Source organism: Felis catus, chromosome D2 (genome assembly GCF_018350175.1).
Source record: "Felis catus isolate Fca126 chromosome D2, F.catus_Fca126_mat1.0, whole genome shotgun sequence".
Taxonomy (NCBI): domain Eukaryota; kingdom Metazoa; phylum Chordata; class Mammalia; order Carnivora; family Felidae; genus Felis; species Felis catus.
The window spans coordinates 13,968,203-13,985,397 of NC_058378.1; the positions used below are offsets into that span (position 1 = coordinate 13,968,203).

Consider the following 17,195-nt stretch of genomic DNA (forward strand, 5'->3'; position numbering starts at 1 on the left):
TCGGGTCAGGAAGCCGCCGTGTTTCACGCGCTCAGACATCCGGCGACGCTATGTCCCGATGTGCCGTGTGGTCTCGAATCCGTCCTGACCCAGTGTTGCTTCTAGAATGTTCCCGGTGAGCGTCTCCTTCGCTGCAGTTAGCTCCGAGCGCCCTGTTCACTTGGGGGGGGGCGGTGCCCGCTCTGCGAACTCCAGGAGCCTGTCCCCGCTTGGAGGCCAGAGAGCCCCTTGCCCCTGCTCTGGAGTCACCTCCGGAGGACGGGGGACAACGGCTTCTGAGTTCTGCCCTGAAAGCCAGGCCACCCCTTCCTCTCCTAATTCTGAAGAAACTGAAGATCGTCTTGGCATCAGTTTTCTTTGCAACAAGGTTTTATTTGCCCTGTCTTGTAGGCAGGCCACAGAAGGGGGAGGCCTTTGTAGGCAGGCCACAGAAGGGTGCCCCCTGCTAGCCTCCACCTCGTCTTGGAACCACAGGCTGCGGGTGCTGTTCAGAGAAACCACCTCCTCACTCCACCTCTCAGTGGCCATGTCCTTGGCTCTGGTGACAGCCAGGGGGGCCTGGGGGGCCTGGGGGCTGGGGCGGTAGGTCCAGGGAGGTTCCGGGACTCTGCCCTACCAGGATGGGCGACAGGAACCGCCCTCTCAGGGACACTTCTCTGCCTGGGGAACATCCCCCAAGGAGGTCATCCCCGCCCCGCCCCAGCACTGCCACAGTCAGCCCCATGCATCCTGAGAAAGGCAGTCAGGCCCGTAATGGAAGCAGAGAGGAGCAGGAGCAGGGACTTCTGGGATCTGGCTCCTATTTGCCAACTCCTTCCTCTATGACCTTGAGCTGTTTCCTGCCAGGCACCTCTGCTGCCAGCCATGGACGCGAGAGTCGGGCACACAGGCTCTTGCAGGGCAGAGGGGGTCCCTCTCAGAGGGCCGACCGTGGTCCATCTGAAGGGAGCCATGGGCCCATCTGTCTGACAGGGAGGCGCTGGAGGCCTGGTTACGGCGGCCCCCGTCTCGGCCTTTCCGGCGTCCATGTGAGGCCGCCAGGAAACGGCCAAGTCAGCCCCTGCCGCAACACCTTCTAGAACAGAAGAGGCCTTTCCGAGAATCTTGCTGCACCCCGAGGGCGAGGAGTGTCAGATTTTGCAGTGGGGAAAGGTGGCAACCCGAGAGCCTCTTCTAAGTAACCTTTGCCTCGGCCGCCTGCCAGCTATGTGCCTGGAGACCTGCCTTTGATCACGACTTGTCACCTCCCAGGAGATGTTCCACTTTCCAAGCAGGTGAAAACCGAACCCGATTAAAAATAGTCAACTGGACTCTTTACAGAGTCCCCTCGTAAAGCGAAACAACCTGTGCTCCTCCAAGTGGCAAAAAGGCCCGCCCCCGCCCCTGGGTCCCCAGGCTCCCCGTGGCCTGCCGGGTCCCCAGTGCTGCGCCCCGCGACCCCGCGCAGCCCCGAGCCCCGGGGGGCACGGCTTGGCTCTGCTCCAGCAGGCCGCACCCTTGGCCGCCGGCCCCTGGGTTCACCTTGGTGACCGAGGGGCCGCCGTGACCGTCCACGGCCCTCCCCCTCCTTCCTGTTCTCGCCAGCGCTTTACGGACCCGACGTTTCTGGAGCTTTCTCAAAAACTGTGGACGCATTCCCAGTGGAAATCATGACATTTTCCGTTTCACATTACGTACTCCACAATGCCTCAGGAAAGGAGAGAGAGAGAGAGAAGGCAAACAAGGCCTGGGAGCCAGCCCCCTCTCTCTCTCTGTAAACAGCCGGGCCAGGCCTCGTCTGCGCTGCGGTCCTCTGTTTATCCTGGAGTCACCTCCCCGAGCCTGACAGCTAGGCCTCCGGCCTTTTCCCCTCCAGTCAAAGGCCTGATGAATAGGTCCACTGCCTTTTCTATCCGCTCCCGTGGCACATCTGGATCAGGGCGTGCCTGTCCGCTTCGTCGTGTGTGTGTGTGCGTGCGTGTGTGTGTGTGTGTGTGCGTGTGTGTGTTTTAACTTTACTTTCGACTGCCATGGTAACTGCTCCATGTTTGGCAAAGGGAAAGAGGAAAAAAAAAAAAAAGGCTCGGAGAGAAGAAAAGGAGCTCTCAGCGCGGGCCTGGCGCCCAGCCAGGGTAATCATGCCGCAGAGCTGAAATGAGGCCTCTGGCGGGCAGCCAAGTTACAAAGAACAAAGCTGTCAGTTCCCAATGTTGGCGGCAAAGCTTGTTTGGCACCCTTATATGGTTTCCCAGAACTCCCTGCCTTGGCCGGCTTCCATTCCCTTCAGGGCAGCAAACAGGATTAGCACAGCTCCGAGTTGTTTTTCTCTTCTCTCCTCCAACTGTTCCAGTGACATCATCCCTGCTGCATTCATTTGCCAGCAGGGTGGTTTTTTTTTCTCTCTCTCCACCACCCTCCCTGCCTCCCTCCCTCCCTCCTTCCATCTCTCTCTCTCTCTCTCTCTCTCACACACACACACGCACACACACACACTCCACTTCCTTCCTGCAACGGCCCCCTCTCTCCTCTGACTTTCTTTAAACGCGGTGTTTTAGGTCATTCTTCTTGTCCAGCTTCCCTGTTAAATGAAAAACGCCCTGGTGCTTGTACATTTAGCTGAATCAAGCCAGACGTTGTATTTTATTTTTATAACTGAATTCCTGTGAGATAAAAATCTCATTTTCCTTAGCAGGCTGTAATCAGCACTCACAGGGCTGTGGTTTCCAACTGTCCCATCTCCTGCTTCCTTATGAAGCTCGGCTCAGAAATGAACTTGGCTCCTGTTCAGGTTTAAAGGGCCCGCGGCCGGTCCCACGTTGCTTGTTCTCTCTCTCTCTCTGTCACACACACACACACACACACACACACATACACACACAGGATGTGTGTCCAAAGGCCATTATACACACACACACATACACACACATACACACACAGGATGTGTGTCCAAAGGCCATTATACACACACACACACACACACACACGCACACATGCACACACATCCTTAGCTACACAAAGGGTGTGAAGCTACCCACCAAGACAAACGAATACACAATCAGTACCCAGTATCATTTCTCTCCCTTTGCGGAAAGAAAATAGGTAAATAAATAGAAGCCAAAAGCTGCTTCCAAAAAGACTGGTTTAAACTAGCAGGCAGGCAGGCGTTATGCAACTAATGGCTGGGTTCATGGAAGAAACTGAGGTTCCCGACTGCACAAATGTTCCCCCGCCCCCGTCCCAGTTCCCCCCCCCCCCACCACCTCACTCTGATTCATGAACTAGTTTTCAGATTCATGAATCACTCAGGAGCCAGCAAGAGAAAAATGAGTAGTATTGATCTCATTTCAATTGAAATTGGCTCATTATGGCCATTCTGGCCGTGGACAGCTTTCCACGACCAGACGCTGGCCGGCATCCGAGGTCCGCAGGCAGGCGCCCCCACCTGCGGGCGGAGGCAGGAGTCCTGGGGTGAGGCCTTCTGCGAGGGTTCCCCCTCTTGTTATCATCAAATGGGCATAATAAGATCTTATTATTAAACGGCGAAGGGACTGTGGCTGGACTCTGCTGTCTTCCTCTGGCAGATCTGTTGCCTGCTTCTAGTGTTCTCCATCCTTCTTTGTTTTCACTTTTAATAGATCTTTTAAGAGGCATCTCAGGGCAAATTCTTTTCTGGATTTCTGGTGACTTCTCAAGGACTACCTAAAATGGAAATTCACCTTCTACAAGGTGACTTCAAATTCAAATCTAACTAGGAGGTCCTGGGATTTCTTTCTTTGTTTTAAGGCCAACAGTTGCTCTTAGCTTTTGCTGCCCACCCCGCCCCCACTCGCTTTAGCCAAGAAGGACTGGGCAGATATGGATCTTCTAGATTTGGGGTGATCTGATTTCTATCGGGAACGGTTGCCTACCCGTGGATGACTGTCTTCACATGGACACGGGGCTCTGGAGTTTTATGAAATGGGTGTTTTCCTTCCCAAATGAAGTAACCAATGTTCTTATCACCAATTGTCCAGGAAGTGGGCACTGAGTGTTGGTCCGGGGCAGCGCAAAGAGAGACTTTGGGTCCCCCAGCAGGTTTATCAAGGACTGCCCGTCTGCTTCCCTCTAATAGCCTTTCTTCTCTCCACTTGAGTTCCAACTCAACCATCTTCCCTCTTGACAGGTGCCCCCCACGGCAACCCAGCCCAACACCTTTGACTATCCGCACAGCCGAGAACCCCTCTCTTCCTCTCTCGAACACGGCTCTTGTGCGAGCAGATCTGGATAGGCTGTCGGCCTTGATTTGCAGTTCACATTGTATTCTGCATGGTTTCTGCCCCCACGTCCTTCCACCCCTACCCTCCCACCCCAGGCAGATTGAAAACAAGGGACTGGACGTATGCTTTTCAGAAACCCCACAGAAGCTGGCGACCAGCACCAGAAAAGAATTCGAGCCCAATCTGCATAATTTTGGATCCAAGCGTTTAGAGATGAGATTCTTATCCATTTACTTCAGACACACAGTCATGCCATTAAACGCATTTAACTTGGCTGGGATTCGATGATGTGACCTTACTCCCTTTTTATCCTTGCAAGGGCCCAGAGAAGCTGAGAGCGGTCCAAGAAGGGGAAAGAAGATGGGGCTGTGTGAATTTCAAGAAGCAATTGGTTTGGAGGCAGAAAGAGCTGCTTGGCATTCCCGTGAATACCGAGTGAAGGTGCCTTTCGGTTCCGAGCCGCCCCAGCCTTTGGGGGGCTGAGCCTTCAGCCAACCAGAGTCCCAGGCCTGCGGGGCCCCAAGGGTTAAAATCACTCCCACAAATTTGCTGGCTGGCCTCAGAGCAAATGGGGATAGTGGGTTGGTTCATGTTTTGCATTAACTCGTTTGCTTTTTTTTTTTTTTTTTTTTTTCCTATTTCTAATAACATTCCAAGGACTGGACTTATCGTGCAGAGGTCTGGACTTTTATGAATTGTTAATGGTTAACTAAACAGAGACCCTCAGGACGCCCACCCTGCTGTCTTTGGGGTCGGGGAGGGGAGGGACGTCGGAAGAATGTGGTTTCTCCATCCGCGATCCGCTGACTAGTGACCCGAGGCCCCTTTCAGAGAATTTGCTAAATAATCTCAAACATATTGAGGATCTTACTCATGTTTGAAAAAAAAGAAAAGGGAGGGAAAAAAAAACACAAAACAACTACCTTCTTCCTTCATTCATGGAGAGTGTGGTTTCCTTCTATTTTGTTGCCAGATGCACTGACGGTTGCAGATTTAACCCCGAGTTTTCTTTTGGGAGAGGGCAGCTGTCTCAGATGGCCACACCTAGCTCTGGGGGACCCGAGTGTCCTGGTGCGACAGAGAAACCACACATTCAGAAGTCAACCGCATGAATCATGGGCTGATAGAACAGTTGCAGAGAGAGAGAGAGAGAGAGAGAGAGAGAGACAGGACGTGAGGTGGCCATCCCCCCTCACAACCGTGCACTCCCCCTGCTCCCCCCCCCGCCCCCCTCCCCCCCCCCCCCCCCCCCCCCCCCCCCGCCAGCAGTCCACCCTGCTTGGTCCAGTCCTGGTTTAGATTATGACAGGGAGTTCCCTGCAAAAGGCCGTTTGCAGCCTATTTAGATGTCACTAGGGAAACTTCTTCCCGGGGTTCCAACCGCATATCTCTTTGTTCCATTTCATCAGCTGTGCCTTCCTTCCGGTTCTGCCTGGAACATCATTACCCTGCCTTCCTTGTGCACGTGGGCAGCCCTTCAAAACAAAAGAAAGCCCAGGTACAGCGCGGCCGTTGAGGGAAGGGCTCAGCACCGGCCAGGCTCACCTTTGGGCAGAACCCAATGTGACTCCAGCGACACAAGGTGTTAAGGAGATGCCCTCGTCCCCTCCTGCGTCCCGGGCACCCCCCTGCGATTCCTCCCTGGGTCAGCCCTCAGGACTCGCCCCAGCAATGGTAGGGGGGAGCTCATCACCTTGACTGGGATCTCAGCTTCAGCCCTACCCGAGCCTGGAGCCCTCCCCTCTGGGCTTCTGTGTGCTCTACCTGTTTTAAGCTTCACTGTTGCCTCTCTCCCTCACCCCCCCCACCCCGATTTCCTCAATTCCTGCGCCGTGAGTCTCTTACGCCTTCTCGTTTTGGAAATCTTGGTCTCCAGATGTGCCAGCTCAGGACTTTGCCAGGACAATTCTCACTCGATTATTTCTTCCGCGGCCATGGCCATCAGATGTCCGGTCACTCTGGTGTTTGTAACACTTCCCCATGTCGTGCCATGTGAATTTCATTTACCTGCTGTTTCTTCTGGGTCACGAGTAAAAATGACAAAGAAGGGTCCCTTTCCTTGTCGCTCGGTCCCCACGGCCCGCTGGGCCTCGCGGAAGCCGCCCACACGCCCCCTGAGCCCACCCAGCGGCCCCCGGCGAGAAATGGGTGGGCTTCCGGCACCAGGCCGGGGTTTAATATCCTTGAGATCCATTTAGTGTCTGCACACCTGGTTGCTATGGAGACGGTTGTCATAAAAACACACCGATCTGTGGAGAGATATAAAACCATCCCCGTGGCACGCAGTTGGACACGTTAGCTCAGAGAAATGGCTTGCAGCCTGTCGCTTCCCTTTGTTGACACAGTGCCTCTGCCTTTCAAGCCCGACCTGGACGACCTTCTTAGAACCAGGCCAGGGCAAATCCATTCTCAGTTAATATTTCGTAAGGGACAATCAAGGGCTTCGCCGAACGCCAGATGCCCCAGCCTTCCTGTCCCAAGCTGAGTCAGCCCAGAAGAGGACATTCTTCTTTGGCACGCTTTGTTCTCTGCTGACTGTCATTGATCCGTCAGCACGACTGACCAGGCAGAATAAAAACACTGACCGTGCGGACGCTTCGGATCAGGCGGCTGGGGTTGAGTAACAGGTGTGGAGGGGCGGCCTGGGACGCCCAGTCCTGCCCGGAGGGGCCGAAGCTGGAGGGGCCCCCGGAGACCAATCCAGGATGTCGTGCAGGCCTGTGACTGTCATCTGCCAGCCCGGCACTGGGTGGTTCAGCAAGAGCCCTTATAAGGTGCGCAGGGGCTCCCCACTAACCACCGTCGCCCCCTCACCGTCTAAATCCTCAAAGCCTGAATTTGGTTACCGCTGGCTGAGGTTACTGTCTCCCTCGGTCTGGTCTAAGTGCAGAAACCAGTGAAACACCTCGCTCCCCTCTCTCATCTGGGGAGCTCTGGCGGCGCGAAGGGGCAGGCACAGATGTATTCTGCGGTCCACAAAGCGTACGGAGAGTCCTTCTGAAATGTGTTTGGGGAAGGGGGTGAGCGAATGATGCGCTCTTTGTATTTTTAGCTCTGCCATTGGCTGAGTGTTCCCTGGAGCAGGAAAATGGCTGGAGAGAACGAGTTAAGGCGGGGGTCACGTTGTGAATGCAGGCAAGGTTGGCTTCCCTAATGGCTCCCAGGGCTCGAGGCTGCAGCCCAAACGTGAGCTCCCCTGCCCCCCCCCCATAGGCGTGCGTGCACGACACCCGAGACCCAGGTCGCCTTCTGTGCTCTTCCTCTGTTTGGAAGATGTCTGACTTCTAGAAGACAGGCCATGCTGTCGTCTTTGACTTGACCTTCCCTCCTCAGCAATTCCTTTCGTTCCCCAGTGCCTCATGTCCCTTCTTTTTTATTGGGAGATGTGTTTCTGTTTCTACTGAAAACCAAAAAGCAGTTTAAAAATAAAAGGTGGGGTGGGGGGGGGGTGGAGCGCCGGGGTGGCTCAGTCGGTTGAGCGTCCGACTCGATTTCGGGTCAGGTCACGATCCCGGGGTCATGGGATCGAGCCCCGTGTAGAGCTCTGCGGTGGGCATGCAGCCTGCTTGGGATTCTCTCTCTTTCTCTCTGTCTTTCTCCCTCTGCCCCTCCCTGCTTGCTTGCTCTCTCTCTCTCTCTCTCTCTCTCAAAAATAAAAAAAAAGAAAAACAAAAAGAAGAAAGAAAACCAAAAAGCATTTTAAATGTCTTCTGCTTTAGTCGATCCTATCACATTGCTACTGAGAGAGGAGGGAGAGGTGAGACCCAGGCTATCAGGTCTGATTCTGAGAACAAGTAGTGCACTTATCATGCATGATATTAACATGAAATGTGATATAATATTAAGACACCTGTTCTTAGTGCCCCTGCTGACTGGATGGTATTCCAAAATCCCTGCCTCTCTGCTCTCGTAAATGCTTTAGCAACTGCCATTAAACACCCCGGGATGCGTGTTATTTCAGCCTCTCGTTTACATATCTTCGATTTCTCCAAATGCCCTCTTAACACCTCTTATCAATAGTTCATGGACAACATCATCGTTAGTTCCCAATTGCCCTTCCCCCTCATCTTTGTTTTTCTTGGTTAAGATAATTTTTCAGGGGTGCCTGGCAGGCTCAGTCAGTGGAGCATACGATTCCAGCTCTCGGGGTATTGAGTTCGAGCCCCCAGTTGTGGGTAGAGAGTTCTTAAATACAAAATTAAAACAAAAAAGTAATTTTTAAAAAAAGCAGTCCAAAAGCTCAGCCAATATGGAGTCAATTACCTTTCAACTTCCTCTTCATTCATGAAACGGGCCTACCTTTTCTGTTTCCGCACGCCTTCCCCGAACCAAAAAAAAAAAAAAAAAAAAGAAGAAAGAAGAAAAAAAAAGGGAAAAAAGAAAACATGTTTAAAAAAACCCACCACATTCCCCTCAGTTCCTTTGGCTGGCATTAAATTATCTTGCTTTTCTTTTTTTTTTTTTTTCCTGCCCTCATGTTTTTCCTGAAAACCTTAACTTAGACCTGATGTTCTCATTGTCCTCCCGCCGTGTCTCCATTTCTCAAACAAGTTGAGGAGGGAGTTGCTCTCTGGATGTTTTCTGCCCTGGCCCAGCTGAGAGGCCCACGGAGCTCGCCTCTCTTGGTATCTTTTGTCTTGTTTTCACGGGACCCGTAGTCTTGGCCTCGCAGTTATGGCGTCGTGTTATCTTTCTCCCAAGGCAACAGCTCACATCCTGGCAAACCAGACAATGGCGGTGTGTGTCTTTACTTAGTTTTTATACCTTTTGTTTCAAAATGCAGGATTTCCTTATGGTGTGTGTGGGCTTTTCAAAAAGCTTATTTACTGACCCAGGGAGGTGCCAGGCTCACACCCTGAAGAATACAGGCCAAGTTTATATGTGCCTGAAAATACACCATCATGTCCAGGCCTATTTGATGTTTGGGGCCAACTTAGAGGCTGATTTGATTGCTGTGTCGTTTGCCAAAAAAGTGGCTGCTCAAACAGGCCAACACCTCAGCTCGCGGAGCCTCTCGTATAGCCAGAGCAGGGCTAGAAATTCAGACGAGGATAATGTCTGAAATGGAAAGAATGAGGATTACATTTTTAAATGAGGGTCTTGTGTCCGCATTGGTAGTCAACTCGAATCATTTATTTGTTTAAATTAAGCACCTTGCCTTAATTAAAAGTTGCTCTCTGATATTTAAAAATTAATCCAACCGTGTTTAAGCCCCACATTCCTAGATCTTGTACCAAGATCTTCATACAATATTTTTTTTTTCAATGCTTATTTATTTTTGAGCGAGAACACCAGGGGGGCAAGGGGAGAGAGAGAGGAAGACAGAGAATCCCATGTAGGTTCTCCGCTGTCAGGGCAGAGCCCGACATGGGGCATGAACCGTGAAATCGTGACCTGAGCCCCAATCAAGAGACTGACGCTTAACCGACTGAGCCACCCAGGCGTCCCTACAGTATTTTCAACACGATGTTTTAAAAAACGAACACTTACGTCAAGACACGAGGTCTTTTCAAGAGAGAGAATATGTGATCTTCGTGATAGGACCACAAACAAGACGCTAACGCGTGAGTTTATGGCAGGTTTACTCAATTATCTCTAACCATTGTGGACCAATGTGTTTGTTTTATTTTCCTTGATGTCAGTGTGATATCAAACGCCCAATGAGTGCTGGGGAGAGTCACAAGAATACAGAGTCGTTGAGAATGCACGCACAAATGTGCACGGATGGACACAAAAGGCAGGCTTGTGCCACTGCCCTCATTGAAGAACCACAGGGACGTGGCCGAGCGAGGTGAAATGTTCGCACTGTGTCTGCCGTGCAGAGCCGGCCCTCTGTCCAAGAGCAGTTCCAGAGCTCAGATCCGGGTGATTCGACAGGATGCGATAGGGCCTGGATCCAAGTAGCTTTTCCAAGGAGTCTGACTCTGTGCTCTAGGTGCTTAATGCATGCTTACTCCTTTACGGCAAGACGGTGTCTCCAGAGGTTTCTACGTCCTCTGCCTGAAGGGATCATCTCTGCCTTCACGTTAGCCTTTACAGCCCATTGTCCAAGGTTGGAATCCAATGACACCTTCCCTTGGAGACCTACCCCAGTCCCCACTTAAAATGGATTTCACTTTTTTTCTGGGTGCCCAAAATACAGTACCCCTCTATCGAAGCCTTATCCGTCCTTCTCTGTTACAGCTGTCTGTTGGGCAAACCAAATGGTGAGCTCCTTGAGGGGAAAGATTATGTCTTTTCCCTCCAGATCATGACTCTGCTCTGTCCAGAGTTTATTATTTTGCATTTTGATGCCTCTTTCCAGGTGTCTTTCTGGAACCATAGATTGAAAGCTCTCTGGGCACATGGACTTCGTTTTGTGTTTGTATCCACAGTGCTGAACAGATCATCTGTCACACTGAAGGTGCTCTGATGCCTGTTGCATGACTGGAGTTGTACAACCTATAGACAGAAGACCTAAGTGTCCGTACAGCTTTCTCAACACTCCCTAGTGCAGACGATTCCCAACCTATGAGGGCTCAGCTTGTGATTTCTTGGCTTTCCAATGGTGTGGAATTGATACGTATTCAGTAGAAACCATACTTGGAATTTTGAATTTGGATCTTTTCCTGGCCTAGCGGTACTGTCCTCTCTCCTGAGCCGGGCAGTGGCCTCGGCTCCCAGGCAGCTGTGCGATCACGAGGGTCAACAATGGATCCGGTCCCATCATTTGGCGCTCGCACGGCCCTTCTGTTTTTCACTTTTCGGCACAGTAGTCAATAAATTGCATAGATATTGAACGCTTCGTTATCGAATAGGCTCTGTGTTAGATGCTCTCACCAAACTGTAGGCTCATGGGAGTGTCCTGAGCACCTTTAAGGTCGTCTGGCCTGAGCTGCGATGTTTGGTTGGTTAGACGTGTTCAATGCGTTTTCCACTTAGGATATTTCCACCTTACGATGGGTGTGTCAGGAAGTAACCCCACTGTAAGTCAAGGAAGATCTGGATACACAACTTTCTTGTGGTTTGCACTTAGTCCCTTCCCATTCTTTTTTAGTCCGATGAAAACTGGCTCCTTCCCTTACCTGTAACTGTTTCATTGTAACTGTTCTTGCTTGTTCTGCGAACTTCCTAAGCGCCTGTATTCCAAAGGGCATTTTTCAGGATGTACCTTATTCAGTCCTCCCCAAACATCTGGCACCGGCGATGGTTCCCTTGCACTGGAATTCTCTCCGCGACCTTGGTGTCCACGGTGCGACACTCTTCCGTTTTCCTTCCTTTCACAGAACCTTGCGTGTCCAGCTAATATTGGTGCCCCCGGCCTCCTGGGCCCCCTCCTCTCCCTCAGCAGCCCTATCCTAACCATGGCTCCCATAGCCCTCTACGTTGGAACGAGCCCCAGATTTTCATCTCTAGCAAAAACCAGTTCACCAAGCTTTGGGTCGTCATTCCCCCAGACATACCAGACATCTCCAAGGGGAAGCACTGTAGTCCCTTTAAGTCAGTAGTGCCATCATCTTCCCACCAAAATTGGTACCCGCTCACCACTCCTCATCATCCTCATTATATTCCGGGAGCATCTGTAGCTCTTTTGCCCATTGCTCTACCTCCCGTTCACCTCCACATCACCACTGGTCGTAGCTTTCTGAAATATTTGCTCTATAAACTGCCATCCTGTCAGTCTCATCCAAGACCCCCACGCACACAGTCTGAACCGGGCACAGACACATAAGACCTCTGACCTCGGGCTCCGGGCTCCAGCCTTACCAAACTGCTTGTGCTTCCGGAAGACCTTCGAACCTGCCGCCCCTGCTGACCACCTGGTAGTTCTCCTGATCTTCTGAGACTCACCTCAGCTGCCTCATTCCGTGAAGGCTTTCCTGCCCCTCACCGGCAGACCTGACAATGCCTTCCTTTCTGCTTCCCATTCTGTTTGGACATCACTCCCATGTGGTGGTCCTTACATTGTTTGGCACCCCCCTGGGTTTCCCGTCTTTCTTGTCAACTGGGCTGCGAACCCCTCAATGGCACAGTCACCTGCAGATCCTCCATTTTAGGAGGCCACCTACTGTCACTCGTCTTTCCTTAGCAATCAGGTGCATTTTGAAGCAAGGGGACAAAGGAAAGATGGGAGTGTAGAGCCCTGCTATTCCGTCCCCCCCCCCACCCCGATACACTGTGCTGTTACCTGGCCGATCCATTGGAGTAAGAAATGTAATTCAGCTGAATTCATCACGGGGCCCCTTGCTGTTGGCTTTAGGGTTGCCGTGAAAAGAGAGATGTAGTTTTCTACGTCGATCTGTTTTTTAAGTCTTTGCAGTTATTAGGCTAGAAGCTCTTTCAGCCTTCCTTCACGCTGAGTTAGAGGCGAGAGACGAGAAACCCAGAGCATCAGCTCCTCCTAAGGCCTTCACCATATTTATTCACACCCACAGAGCCCTAAGTCCAAACCTTTAAAGGCCCAGCCATAAACTCACACAAACGCACCCTTTCTCCTCTGTGTTCTTGTTACGTCGCCACTTAGGTGGCTATCGCTGTGAATTTGCCCATGTTCCTTGTCTGAGGGTTTCCAACATTCCATCCGTATTTCCTTTTTTATTCTTATTGCCAGGTGGGAGCAAGCGCAGCTATCTCCGTTCCCCACAAAATCACCAGCTGGAAGCAGGACCAAGACCGCACTCCAGGGGAACGCAGATGGAAATCTAACAGGTCCCAAGTCAGCCATAAAACCCGAGTTTGGTGTCATGAGGTAGGCCGGTACCAGGAGATGATGCTAAGTACGGACCTGATACAACAAAGAGGTACGCAGTGTGTGCTCGGCATCTCCCATACCTTGGCAGTGACCCCACGTGGCTTGACTTTCCAGGAATGCCGCTGCTGTGCCAGTTACTGGTGAGCATTCAGGCCAGGCGCCGGGTTGAATGCAGCTCTGGGAAACACGGCCCTGCCGTCCAGCACGCCCATGGCCTCACGCTCAGGCATGGCCTGCCCTGGTTTGGTAAGATAAAAGAAATGTATAACACGTTCTCCTTGACTTTCAGGGATGCCCAGGGCATTTTTCTAATAACAGCAGCAACTTCTATTACGCTTTTATTCTTGATTAATCATTTCTCGATGTAGCCTTGTGGGCTTAAGGGCCAGTGAGGGAGAAATTGGGCTGGGGGGGGGGGGCAGGGGTGAGGGAGATTACTCCAGACAAGAGGCATTGCTGTAAACCTTGCAGCAAAATTATCTTTGCGAACCGAAAGGCGCCTGAATTTTGGTCAAGTGAAAAGCTGACCAGTGACTATGATTTCAAATGATCGCTGACTATACGTCCAATGCACGGACACAAGGGTCTTTGGTTTTTGTTTGTTTGTGTGTGTGTTGCAATAACCTAGGGAACATATGCAAATTGAAGCGATTCCGTGTAGTCCGAAGTGCAAGCTCACTGAATAATTGGTCTAGAAGTACACAATGTGGTTGTAAGACCGTTATTTACCAGTAAACAGTACACAACATTGAGACAGACTTCAGGGGTGCAGGAAATATGTAGGTTAAATAATAAAAGAGCAAAAACCCTAGACACAGCTAACGCTTGCTAGAAATCAAGGATTTTTTTTTTTTTTTTTTTGAGATAGGGAGAAGATATTAGGAAAAGTGGATTAACACTTTCCTTGTGGTTGTACACGGATAGCGTAGGGTCTACACTACAGAGCAGAGTTTCTCAGAGTGTGGTCCTGGGAAACTTTCTGTTCTTTGCTTCTTTTAAGATGTCGCGCTGCCCTGTCCCTGGCTGTGGAGTCTGACATACGTCCCTGATCTGCTCAAAAGGCTCCATATCTAATTTCCACGTCTGCACCTTGCAGAAGCCAGTGGAAATTGAGCAGTGATGGATTATCCTACCCAAATCACATCGCCTAGGGAAGATGTATTGAGAACACACGCTTTTCTTCTCTTAACACCTTTTCTTCAGAGGACCTGACTCCCTCCCTGTAAGGGGGGGGGAATCACAATTGAGACATGCCCCGTAGTCAAACTGTAGCTGTGGGGGGTGCTGGGGTGGGAGAGAAGGACAGCTGCAATGGTAGGGTTTACTGGGTTACCCCTCAAGAGTCATCCTCTGCCTGCACACACTTCACTGAGGGGATTCTGGAAGTGACGTTCTTGGGTCACTCTACTATGAGATGCAACAACTGTCTGCAGCACACCTTGGAAGGTTCTAGAAGTACCTGCTGAGATGGCAAATGTGGGGGACCACCTCATTGGACCTCCTCTCAATAGACCAACATGAACTCATTCCCCACGGACAACCACCAATCCCTACCCCCTTGGAACGGAGAAGCCTCTCTACTTCCAAACCCCTTGGTGCCATTGTCCTTGCTTCAGTCCCTACTAACCTAGACACAGGCAAAAGACAGGCCCCAGAGTGACGCTGCAAGATGGCGATCCATCGCGAGGCACCGATGAAAATCCGTGTTGTCCTGATGACCTAGTTCGTGCCCTCGATATGCCCCTGCAAGTGGCAGGAGCTTTCTGAAGGACCACATTTTGGCCTTTATTATTTTTTTTTTTAATTTTTTTTTCAACGTTTATTTATTTTTTGGGGGACAGAGAGAGACAGAGCATGAACGGGGGTGGGGCAGAGAGAAAGGGAGACACAGAATCGGAAACAGGCTCCAGGCTCCGAGCCATCAGCCCAGAGCCCGACGCGGGGCTCAAACCCACGGACCGCGAGATCGTGACCTGGCTGAAGTCGGACGCTTAACCGACTGCGCCACCCAGGCGCCCCATTGGCCTTTATTTTTGTACCTCTGTATAAGCTGTTCTCCTTTCTGACAACCTAGTGGAGTCACTTAGCTTTTAAAGAATACTTATGGCTGGGCCACCCCCCCCCCCACCCTCCTACCCCAACCGATAAAATCAGATTCTCTGTTGGGAGCAAGGCGGGGGGGGGGGGGGGGAAGCTGGCAACGGTGAGCTCCCCAGATGAGTTTAACGTGCACCTCGGGGATGAGAACTGCCAGGTCAGTGGCCATGGCTCTGGGAGAAGAGATAGGAACGTGCCAACGTTTAGGCAAGTTTTCACTACTTTCAGGAGCCCTACTCTGTGCAGGTTGTATGCCTGGGTTCTGGAAATACATCAATACATAGAGCACAGGGGGCCTTGTGCTTTAAAGAGGGATTCAGACAGATAAAGGATCGTGTCTGTGTTAGCTGGTTGTGCTATGAGGCGTGCTCAGGGGGCACAGTCCAGGGACCCCGCTCTCCAGGGGAGCTGTGAAAGTTTCCTGCAAGGGTTGAAGCCTGAGTGGCTTATAGTATGGGTGGGACCTTGGCAAATGGAGAGGGGGACGCAGGATATTTCAGCAGGAGAGAAGGACAGTGCGCAGGGGTGAAGCAGCACGATTTGTCAGGAGACTAGAATGTCGTCTCCAGGACAGCAGGGTGTTCGGGTCTTCTCTGCTAGTTCTTGAGTGCCATCGGGAGCATAACAAATATTAGTGGAATGAATGAATGAATGAATGAACGAATGAGTGAACGAACGAACGAACGAACGAATGAACACAGGAGCATTGCCTTCTCAAGGGCACAGGGGATGCCAGGAGAGAAGGCTGGGGAGCAAACAGGATCCCTGATATGGATGGAATTCTGGGGCATGTGAATCACCCATAAGCCAGTTATTCTCAGCTGGACGGAGAATAAGGATCCAGGGGCACCTGGGTGGCTCAGGTGGTTAAGAGTCAGACTTTAGGTTTCGGCTCAGGTCATGATCTCACGGTTCTTGAGTTCGAGCCTGCACTGAGCCTGCTTGGGTCTCTCTCTCTCTCCCTCTCTCTCCTTCTCTCTCTGCCCCTCCCCACCCTCTCTTGCTCTTAAAAAAATAAAAATGAAAAAGAGTAAGAATCCATATTTTACGAGAAAAAAATTCTCTCAGACCCTCACACAGTGGCAATAGGTACATTGAGAAAATGCATCCAGACTAAACAGTTCCTACAAATTTCATGATTTTTAAAATGAGTTTTGATTTTGATCACAACAGTTACGTGCAAGTAATATATTTCTCCCCAACATTGAAGTTTCAGAAATTTTGCCTTTATTTATTTTTTTTTAATTTTTTTTCAACGTTTTTTTATTTATTTTTGGGACAGAGAGAGACAGAGCACGAGTGGGGGAGGGGCAGAGAGAGAGGGAGACACAGAATCGGAAACAGGCTCCAGGCTCCGAGCCATCATCAGCCCAGAGCCCGACGCGGGGCTCGAACTCCCGGACCGCGAGATCGTGACCTGGCTGAAGTCGGACGCTTAACCGACTGCGCCACCCAGGCGCCCCATTTTATTTTTTTGAAAACAAATCATGACTGAGCTCCTTCTAATAAAGGTAGATTAGAAAGTCTATCTCAGTCAATCATTTGGCATAAAATTTAGGAAGAACTCCCGGGTCTACTGTGGCCCGGCTGGTGCAGGTACCCCCATCCGGGGAGTGAGATCAGCAGAGATGTGCCTCATGGTCATTGTCTCCCTTCTTTGCAAACCTTGCCACAGAACCCCAAGACCAGGGTTTTGGGGACCCAGCATCCCCCAGATCCCCACAGCTATCACCCATCCATCCTAGGTCCTGAATGTTCTAAGACTGGGGTCTCTGTTACCCTTTTTTAAGTAAACTCAACACCCAATGTGAGCCAACCTGGCACCACCCTCTTGCCTTTTGAGTTGCAAATCTCCAGCCCTTTTCTCAGTCTGTTTGCTCCCTCTCTGTCCCATGTCCCCTCCCCACAACCCCATCAAAAACCAACAAACAGCACAGACCAGTTTCTCTGCATTTTTCTTTCTCATGGAACACTCAATGGCTCCTTCGGAAGCTTGGGCAGTTCAGAGTCTAGGAATTTGTCTGCCTTTTCCGGGGCTGGAAGGATTCGGTCTTTCAGTGCCCGGAAGTGGATACCGGGCCTTTCATGAAAATATCTGCTAACATTCACCCAGCATGCTGTCCACATTCTGA

General features: G+C 51.1%; 1 long non-coding RNA gene across 1 annotated transcript; it reads left to right on the forward strand.

Moving 5' to 3' along the window:
• The first annotated feature begins 5,630 nt into the window (after window positions 1-5,630).
• Window positions 5,631-13,300, forward strand: LOC123380749. Its single transcript, XR_006586888.1, has 2 exons — window positions 5,631-5,733; window positions 12,826-13,300. It is a non-coding gene; the product is annotated as an uncharacterized LOC123380749 (long non-coding RNA).
• The last annotated feature ends 3,895 nt before the right edge of the window (window positions 13,301-17,195 follow it).